General features: G+C 51.7%; 1 protein-coding gene across 4 annotated transcripts in view; it reads left to right on the top strand.

Annotated features, from left to right (window-relative positions):
* LOC107108471 (tsukushin-like) overlaps window positions 1–9,654 on the top strand; it is a 26,192-nt gene that overhangs the window by 14,812 nt on the left and 1,726 nt on the right. The window contains exon 1 of one of the 4 annotated variants that reach the window (XM_015408908.1): window positions 6,824–6,835. The exons of the other annotated variants lie outside the window; for them this stretch is intronic. The gene's annotated coding sequence lies outside the window, so the exon portion shown is untranslated. Of the gene's footprint in view, window positions 1–6,823; window positions 6,836–9,654 lie in introns of those variants that run through there. 4 annotated transcript variants of the gene reach the window in all.

Below are 9,654 nucleotides of genomic sequence, written 5' to 3'. Positions count from 1 at the left end.
GGGGGGGGGGCTCTGCAACTTACCTGGCTGCTTCTTGCTCTGAGGGCTGCTGGGAGCAGGGGGTGGGGCTTGTTGCATGTGCCCGCCCCCTGGGCTCTTTACTGCCGCAGCTCCCCTCCTGTGCGCTCCTGCAGGAAATGACCCCTGGTATTAAGTAACCCATGATCTATTTGTAAACGTATGTCCATTAATCTTTGTTTAATTACATGTCTAGCCATTTAGGGTTTCCATTAAACAAACAAATAAATATAAATAAAATGAGGAGGAAGAGGAGATTGGATTTATACCCCGCCCTTCACTACCCAAAGGTGTCTCAGAGCAGCTTACAAACTCCTTTCCCTTCCCCTTCCCCTCCCCACAACAGACACCCTGTGAGGTAGGTGGGGCTGAGAGAGCTCTCTCAAGGACTGCCCTTGAGAGAACAGCTCTGAGAGAACTTGTGACTGACCCAAGGTCACACCAGCAGCTGCACGTGGAGGCGTGGGGAATCAACCCCGGTTCTCCCAGATTAGAGACTGCTCTCCTAACCACTACACGAAACTGGCTCATAATAACACATTCGGCCGCCTGCTCCCACAGTTGATGCAAGGGAAACAGATGCAAAGGACTGCTGAACTCCAAAGCAATTTCTTTGTTTGCGGAGGGTAGGGAAATACCCACAATGGTGGCCTCCTCCTGTTTAGGATAGTGTTGCGACCTCCAGGTTGGGAAATACCTGGAGATTTGGAGGGTGGAGCTTGAAGAGGGCGGGGTTTGGGGATGGGAGGGACTTCAATGGGGCACAAGGCCACTGAGTCAGCCCTCCAGAGCAGTAATTTTCTCCAGGGGGACTGGTCTCTAAGCTGTCGGGGCCTTGTGAGCAAAAATTCTACTTTGTGAGCTATCAGCATTAAAGCTGTGAGCCGGAGGCTAAAAAAACGGTGAGCTAGCTCACACTAACTCAGCTTAGAGGGAACGCTAGCCTGCAGGTGAGCTGTAAATCCCAGGAGATCTCCAGGTACCACCTGGGAGATAGCAACCCTAATTTCGGAACGAAACAAAGTGCACTCCGATCTCCCTTAAAACCACCCACCACTCATTTTATCGCTCAAAGAGCGGGTGGGTTTTTTTTACCGAACACTGCTGTTAAAGCACGTAACCTTCGGAACAGGTGGACGGCAGTGTTCCCTCTAAGCTGAGTTAGTGTGAGCTAGCTCATAGTTTTTCATTCATTCATTCATTTCATTCATTTATTAGATTTATATCCCGCCCTCCCCCGTAGGGCTCAGGGCGGCTCACACATCTTTGTCCTAGCTCAGGAAGGATGGCTCCAGAGCAAACGAATTTATGCAGTCGCCAGATTGCTTGCTCACAACGCCGGCCACATGACCACGGAAACGTCTTCGGACAGCGCTGGCTCTTCGGCTTTGAAACGGAGATGAGCACCGCAACCCTAGAGTCGGACTCGACTGGCTTTCGAGCAAGGGAACCTTTCCCTTTCCCTTTATAGCTCACAAAGTAGAATTTTTGCTCACAAGACTCCACAGCTTAGAGGGAGCATTGGTGGACGGCATCTCTAATAGAAGCCATCGTATACCAGCACGGATCTAACAGGAGCCGCTGTTCCGAAAGGAGAAATGACAGTATTTTGGAAATGTGACTAGCTAGGCAATCGGGGATATATCCCTGAGCCTCAGGAGGAAAAATCATTACAGATCTTCTGTTTTTCAGGCAGCGTCTAGGCCAACTGTGAGCGAACCTGGACGAGATAAATCAAAACAGCAGAGCAAAATGCGACTTTAATGGCTCGGTATCCCGCCGTTTGTCAAGTTTTAATAGCGCTCCTGGTCCCCACCCCCCACCCTGATTAGTCTGTCTACTTGCGTTTCAGGCCGGCCCCATGCCAGCGATACTATTGTTCTGCGACGGGGGACTGTTTAACCAGACGTGCCTGACTCCGGAAATATTGGAAGGAGGGCACAAAGCAATTTCGGCCAACTGGCCTGCTTCCACATCCAGACTTTTAGAGACAAGCGAGATCAGAGAGAAAAGAGAGAAATTTGACGGGATTGAAACCAGCAATTAAAAAGATGGGCAGCTGAGGTAGACAGTCCGTAGCAGTAGAAATGAGCAATTGTCCAGGAGCACCTTAAAGACGATAACAAAATCTGTGGCCGGGTATGAGAAGAAGAGATTGGATTTATACCCCGCCATTCACTACCTGAAGGAGTCTCAGAGTGGCTTACAAACTCCCCTCCCCACAAGAGACACCCTGTGAGGTATGATGCACTGTGCTAAAACTGATGCTGCTTTTGGAAGAGCAGTTCTTCAGAGCCTGTTTCTTCAAGACGACCTGCAGATAACATCAGGTACATGGCTCCCTAGTCATCAAATCACCGCAGACTGTGACTGCAGCCATGAAATTAAAAGACGCCTGCTCCTTGGGAGGAAAGCGATGGCGAACCTAAACAGCATGATAAAAAGTAGAGACATCACCCTGCCAACAAAAGTCCGCATGGTCAAAGCAATGGTATTCCCAGTAGTCATGTATGGCTGTGAGAGTTGGACTATAAGGAAGGCCGAGCGCCGAAGAATAGATTCTTTTGAACTATGGTGCTGGAGGAGACTCTTGAGAGTCCCTTGGACTGCAAGAAGAACAAATCAGTCAATCCTCAAAGAAATCAACCCTGACTGTTCCCTGGAAGGCCAGATAATGAAACTGAAGCTCAAATACTTTGGCCACCAAATGAGAAGGGAGCACTCACTGGAGAAGACCCTGATGCTGGGAAAGATTGAAGGTCAAAGAAGACGGGGACGGCAAAGGATGAGATGGTTAGACAGTGTCATCGATGCAATGAACATGAAGTTGAGCCAACTTCAGAGGACGGCGGAAGACAGGAGATGATCCATGGGGTCGCGAAGAGTCGGACTCGACTGTGCGACTGAACAACAACAACACACATTTTTGTCTCAGCTCAGGAAGGAGGGCTCCAGGGCAAACTAATTGATGCAGTAGCCAAATCGCTCGCTCAAAACTTTAATGCCGGTAGCTCACAAAGTAGAATTTTTGCTCACAAGACTCCACAGCTTAGAGGGAACATTGGCTGAGAGAGCTCTCTCTTGAGGACTGCCCTTGAGAGAACAGCTCTGAGAGAACTTGTGACTGCCCCAAGGTCACACCAGCAGGTGCAAGTGGAGGAGTGGGGAATCGAACCCGGTTCTCCCAGATAAGAGCCCGCGCTCCTAACCACGACACCAAACTGGCTCTCGTGAGTCACCGCTCACTTCAGATACCATCAGCCTTCTGCCGTGTAAAGCAGTGTTTCCTTTTTGTCCGTCCAGAATTTCCTGCCCATCAGCTTCACTGGATGCCCACGAGTTCTAGTCTTTTGGGAGAGGAAGAAAAAGTTCTCTTCCTACGCAGGTACCAGCTTGGTGTAGGTGTGTTCGTGGTGATGTATGAATAAGGGACCACCCGGGGAATGGGCGCTGCCATAAAACAGGACAGGTAGAAGCAAGCTGCTTTTCACACAGCACAGGGTTAACACAGTAGCGGAGAGCCTGGTTTGCATCCTGAAGGATGCAGGTTCAATCCACGGTGTCTCCATTTTATTTCTTTCCATATGGAAAACTCCAGCTCCAGAGCGGCTTCCAGGCTGAACGGATCTGGGCAAAATGGCTCAACGGTCTGAATCGGGGGCAGTCTTGGTGATTCTGCGTCCCTGAGCGAAAGTCCAGGGTGGGGCCCCAGAATCACAGCCCCTTCCCCCACCACTGGCCCCCCTCTAATCTGGGAGGAACCGGGTCTGATGGCCCACTCCTCCACATGCAGCTGCTGGTGTGACCTTGGGCACAGGGAACTCTGCCACGTCGCCATGGCAGGGATCACGGGATCATTCAGTCAGTTTTGCAGCACAGCCGTGGGAAAACGCCCTCTCCCGAGGAGTCTGCCTGTTGTGTCTCTGCATGAGCTCCGGCTCCAGGCTCATTTGCTGTAGCTTGGTGTTGTGGTTAAGAGCCAGTTCGGTCTAGTAGTTAAGAGCCCATTGGGTGTACTGGCTAAGAGCGCGGATGCTACTCTGGGAGACATTGGTTTGATTCCCCACGCCTCCACGTGCAGCTGCTGGTGTGACCTTGGGTCAGTCACAAGTTCTCAGAGCTGTTCTCTCAAGGGCAGTCCTTGAGAGAGCTCTCTCAGCCCCACCTACCTCGCAGGGTGCCTGTTGTGGGGAGGGGAAGGGAAGGGGATTGTAAGCCGCTCTGAGACTCCTTCGGGTAGTGAAGGGCGGGGTATAAATCCTATCTCCTCCTCGGCCAATCAAGTGGTGGCTCTCACCCTGTGCAGGGGGGGGGAGCTTGGGAAACTCCTGGAGATTGGGAAACTCCTAGAGATTTGGGGGATGGACCCTGGGGAGGACAGGGACCTCAGTGGGGTACAATGCCCTATTGTCCACCCCTCCAAAGCATCCATTTTCTCCAGGGGAACTGATCTCTGTGGCCTGGAAATGAACTGTAATTCCGAGGGAATCCCCAGGTCCCAGTTGTGGTCTGGTGTGTTTAGTGGGAGCCGCCAGTGACACACACACACACATACATGCAGGCAGAAGCAATAGCAGCAGCCCCCTCTTCTTCTTTCCCACTCTCCTTTGGGGGGCGGGGCCAAGCGCAGCTACCCCTGTTGCCCATTCGCCAAGACCGGCTCCCTAGCCTGACGTCATGCGAGGCTGTTTTGTATTATCATGCATACCTGGGACCTCCCATGCACAAAGCCTGCGCTCGGCCACTGAACCAGGGCATTGTTCAGCCAACCGGTATGCTCGCGGGCCATGCTCCCTCTAAGCTGTGGAGTCTTCTTGTGAGCTACCGGCATTAAAGTTGTGAGCGAGCGATCTGGCCGCTGCGTCAAATAAGCCTGCTCTGGCAAGAATCTGTGAGCCCGAGGCTAAAAAAACCTGTGAGCTGGCTCACACTCACTCAGCTTAGAGGGAACACTGCTCACGGGGCCCATGCTCGAAACGAAACCTGGGCCCCCGCGTTTGCCGTGTTCCTAAACAGGCCGCGTCGCCCAGGGAGCCCGCGTTTCACAACTCCGTCGGTTGAGATTTGCCAACGCCTGAAAAGAGATAGCAGCCGTTGTTGACGGAAACTGAAAGAAACACCAGCTCCCAAACAGATTATTGGGATAGAGCTACGAAGGGGAAACCAAACGGCCTTCATCTGTCACACAGCGTTGCTCAGCTGCAGGAATGTCCACATTTTGCCCACTCGAATAAATACCGTACATTCATCAAAGGGTCCTCGGAGACTGAACTACCCATCGAGAAGAGGCAGCCGGCTGCAACTCTGCACGCTGCCTCGCTCCAGTCTTGGCTCCTTGCATTTCCCGCCTCTGCCAAGCATAGGGAACTCCGCCACGTCGCTATGGCAGGGATCACTGGATCATTCCGTCAGTTTTGCTGCAGAGCTATGGAAGGAGGCCCTCTCCCCAGGAGTCTGCCTGCTGTATCTCTGCATGAGCTCTGAGCTCCGGGCTCGTTTGCTGTAGTGGTTAAGAGCCAGTTTGGTGTAGTGGTTAGGAGCACGGACTCTAATCTGAGTTTGATCCCCCAGTCCTCCACGTGCAGCTGCTGGATGACCTTGGGCAAGTCAAAGTGCTGTCAGAGCTGTCCTTGAAAGGGCAGTTCTTGAAAGAGCTCTCCCAGCCCCACCTACCTCATAGGGTGTCTGTTGTGGGGAGGGGAAGGGAAAGGAGTTTGTAAGCCGCTCTGAGACTCCGAGTGAAGGGCGGAGTATAAATCCAATCTCTTCAGGGCATCAGAAGAGCCCAGCTGGATCAGACCAGTGAGGGTCCATCTAGTCCAGCGTCCAGTCTCACACAGTGGCCAATTGGTTCCTTTGGACAGCCAACAACAGGGAATAGAGGCCGAGGCCTTTCCCTGATAAGAACCTAAGAAGAGCCCTGCTGGATCAGACCAATAGTCCATCGTCCAGCATCCCTTCTCACACAGTGGCCAACCAGTTCCTCTGGATGGCCAACAACAGAGCAACATAGAGGCCGAGGCCTTCCCCTGGTAAGGGCATCAGAAGAACCCTGCTGGATCAGACCAGTGGGGGTCCATCTAGTCCAGCCTCCTGTCTCACACAGTGGCCAATTGGTTCCTTTGGACGGCCAACAACAGGGCATAGAGGCCGAGGCCTTCCGCTGATAAGAACCTAAGAAGAGCCCTGCTGAATCAGACCAGTGGTCCATCTAGTCCAACATCCCATCTCACACAGGGGCCAACCAGTTCCTCTGGAGGGCCAACAACAGGGCATAGAGGCCGAGGCCTTCCCCTGATAAGAACCTAAGAGGAGCCCTGCTGGATCAGACCAGTGAGGGTCCATCTAGTCCAGCATCCCGTCTCACACACCGGCCAACCAGTTCCTCTGGATGGCCAGCAACAGGGCATAGAGGCCGAGGCCTGTTGCCTCGTGGCACCGGGATTCAGAGGTTGACTGCCTCTGAACGTGGAGGTTTCCATGTTCAGCCAACCATACATCTGCAATGTCATCTTAAGGTTTTGAATTCAGATTTCTAACTGTTTTAAAAAGCACATTCCTAGGGTTTGGCAATAAAGGAAGAACTGGGGGGGGTGTTTAGAACTGTACAGGCAGCTTCCGCCATATGATTAAAAGCCGGCGAGGACCTGGGTGTGGCTGGAACCGACAGGGCGTTAGTTTGCTCAGCGTTCAGAGACGGCGCATCAGCACATTTTTCTCATCTAGAGCAGATTTCTCATCTCGCGTCTCTGGGTTTGATCTCCTTCTTTGTGAAGTTTCTGCCCAAAGTGCCGATGCGGTGAAAAACCAGCAACTTGTGAGAAAGCGAGGGTGTTTGGGGGGTGGGGGTGGCGGAGTGAAGGCCTGGGAAAAGCCAGAAAAAAAACTTGAGGGGAATAACGTTTTTGCCCGTTTTTGTTCATGTTCTTCCAACCGCAAATTTGGGGAGCCCTGGAAAGAGAACCCTGAGCTGTTTTGTCATTGAGAAGGCATCAAATGCTTCTTAAGGCAAGACTTTCCACACCCAAGTTGTATAGCGTGAGAAAGACAGAGGACTTCTTCCATTTTTCCGATGGATAAATTGGGACATTTTGGGTAGCGATACCTCTCTTTTTCAAGTATCGGCTGTACTTGTGGTTTTTCTTCCAGAAAATGAAGATCTTTATACTTCCATAAGTGCACCCAGTAGTACAATTGTATATAAAGGTAAAAGTAAAGGTTCCCTTGCTCGAAAGCCAGTCGAATCCGACTCTAGGGTTGCGGTGCTCATCTCCGTTTCAAAGCCGAAGAGCCAGCGCTGTCCGAAGACGTTTCCGTGGTCATGTGGCCGGCATGACTAAACACCAAGGCGCACAGAACGCTGTTACCTTCCCACCGAAGTGGTACCTATTGATCTACTTGCAATTTCTTGCTTTCGAACTGCTAGGTTGGCAGGAGACAATTGTATATGCCGAATTATAAACGATGCATTTTATGTTGTTAAATCAGCAAAGTAAGATTTGATTGGCTAGTCCCTGGAGAGCTGCTGCCAGTCTGAACAGATGTTATTGAACTTGATCTAACAGTGGTGTGATTCACTAGAAGACAATTTCATGTGTTCATGTGACCCCCATCCTGTCTAATTTGGTTCCAAAACTTTTTTGTGGGTGGGGTGGTCTGAATGGAGCATGGACATTTCACCTCCCAGCATTGTGTAGCAGTTAAAGTGTCGGTCTAGGACAGTGGTGGCGAACCTATGGCACGGGGGCCAGAGGTGGCACTCAGAGCCCTCTCAGTGGGCACGCGTGGCACATCGCCCCAGCCCGGCCCAGACCATCATTAAAGTGTCGGATTCTCTGCCAAATCATTTTAAGTCAATGAAAGCATTTGGGATTGCTTTCCTTACTTTGTTTGGATCATCTGAAGTTAATGTATGAGTTGTTTTCTTCTAAAGTAAAACCTCCGTATTCAGGTTAAATTGCCGTGTTGGCACTTTGCGATAAATAAGTGGGTTTTGGGTCGCAGTTTGGGCACTCGGTGGCTTTTTTTGGAGCTGCGGTGGCTCAAGTGGTTAAGACGCTGAACTGCAGGCTGTGGAAGGTCGGTAGTTCAGCAGTTCGAGACCCGGGTGCCGCATGACGGAGTGAGCGCCCATCTCTAGTTCCAGCTCCTGCCAACCTAGCCGTTCGAAAGCAAGAAATTGCAAGTAGATAAATAGGTACCGCTTCGGTGGGAAGGTAACAGCGTTCCGTGCGCCTTGGTGTTTAGTCATGCCGGCCACATGACTATGGAAACGTCTTCGGACAGTGCTGACTCTTTGGCTTTGAAACAGAGATGAGCACCGCAACCCTAGAGTCGGATTCGACTGGCTTTCGAGCAAGGGAACCTTTACCTTTACTTTGGGCACTCGGTCTCTAAAAGGTTCGCCATCACTGGTCTAGGATTTGGAAAACCCAGGTCCAAATTCCTCACTCTGCAATGGAAGCTTGCTCGGCGATCTGGGGCCAGTCTCAGTATTTTGGGGAGGGGCCCCGTGGCTCAGCGACAGAGCATTTGCTTGTCACATAGAAGGTCCCAGGTTCAATCTCATGTGGCGTAGTGGCTAAGAGCGGCGGACTCTAATCTGGAGAGCGGGGCCTGATTTCCCACTCCCCCCACCCACTCCTCCCCATTGAAGCCTGCTGGGTGGCCTTGGGCCAGTCACAGTTCTCTCCAAACTCTCTCAGCCCCACCTGCCTCACAAGGCACCTGTTGTGGGGAGAGGAACGGAAGGTGGCTGTAAGCCGCTTTGAGACTTCTTCGGGTAGAGAAAAGCTCAAACTAGATTTGAAAGATGGGACGTCTCAAAAACAATTCTCCATTAGTTTCTCCCCAGAAATCTGGTGTTCGAAATGGCCTAATCTTGTCTCTGGAATAACATCCATGTGTTAAAAACCAGCTCTGCTCCTCTTCTTCAACCCCCCAGCACTTTAAAGGATGAGGTAGCAAGTGATGCGAAAGACCTCTGTCAATGCTCCCTCTAAGCTAGGGAGTCTTGTGAGCAGAAGTTGTGAGCGATTGGGCTGCTGCACAAATCAGTTTGTTCTGGAGCCTTCCTTCCTGAGCTAAGACAACAATGTGTGAGCCGGAGGCTAAAAAAAACTCTGAGCTGGCTCACACTAACTCAGCTTAGAGGGAACACTGGTCTAAGATCCTGGGCAACCAGGGTCAGTCCGCGTAGACCAGACTGACTTTGATGGAGCAGTGGTCCGATTCAGGGTAAAGCAGCTTCATAGAGCCAGTTTGGTGCAGAGAGCCAGTTTGGTGTAGTGGTTAAGTGTGCGGACTCTAATCTGGGAGAACCGGGTTTGAGAAAAAGGCTGCTTTGGAGGGTGGACTCTGTGGCATTATATCCGGCCGCGGTCCCTCCCCTCCCCAAACCCCAACCTCATCAGGCTCCCTCCCCCCAAATCTGGCAGTTTGGTGTAGTGGTGAAGAGTGTGGACTCTGATCCGGGAGAACCGGGTTTGATTCCCCCACTCCTCCACATGCAGCTGCTGGTGTGACCTTGGGTCAGTCACAAGTTCTTTCAGAGCTGTTCTCTCAAGGGCAATTCTCGAGAGAGCTCTCTCAGCCCCGCCTACCTCACAGGGTGTCTGTTGTGGGGAGGGGTAGGGA

The sequence above is a fragment of the Gekko japonicus genome, unplaced genomic scaffold, assembly GCF_001447785.1.
Source record: "Gekko japonicus isolate JY-2015 unplaced genomic scaffold, Gekko_japonicus_V1.1 scaffold6423, whole genome shotgun sequence".
NCBI classification, from domain to species: domain Eukaryota; kingdom Metazoa; phylum Chordata; class Lepidosauria; order Squamata; family Gekkonidae; genus Gekko; species Gekko japonicus.
The sequence above is the reverse complement of the archived record's forward strand: the minus strand, read 5'-3'. Positions and strand labels throughout refer to the sequence as shown.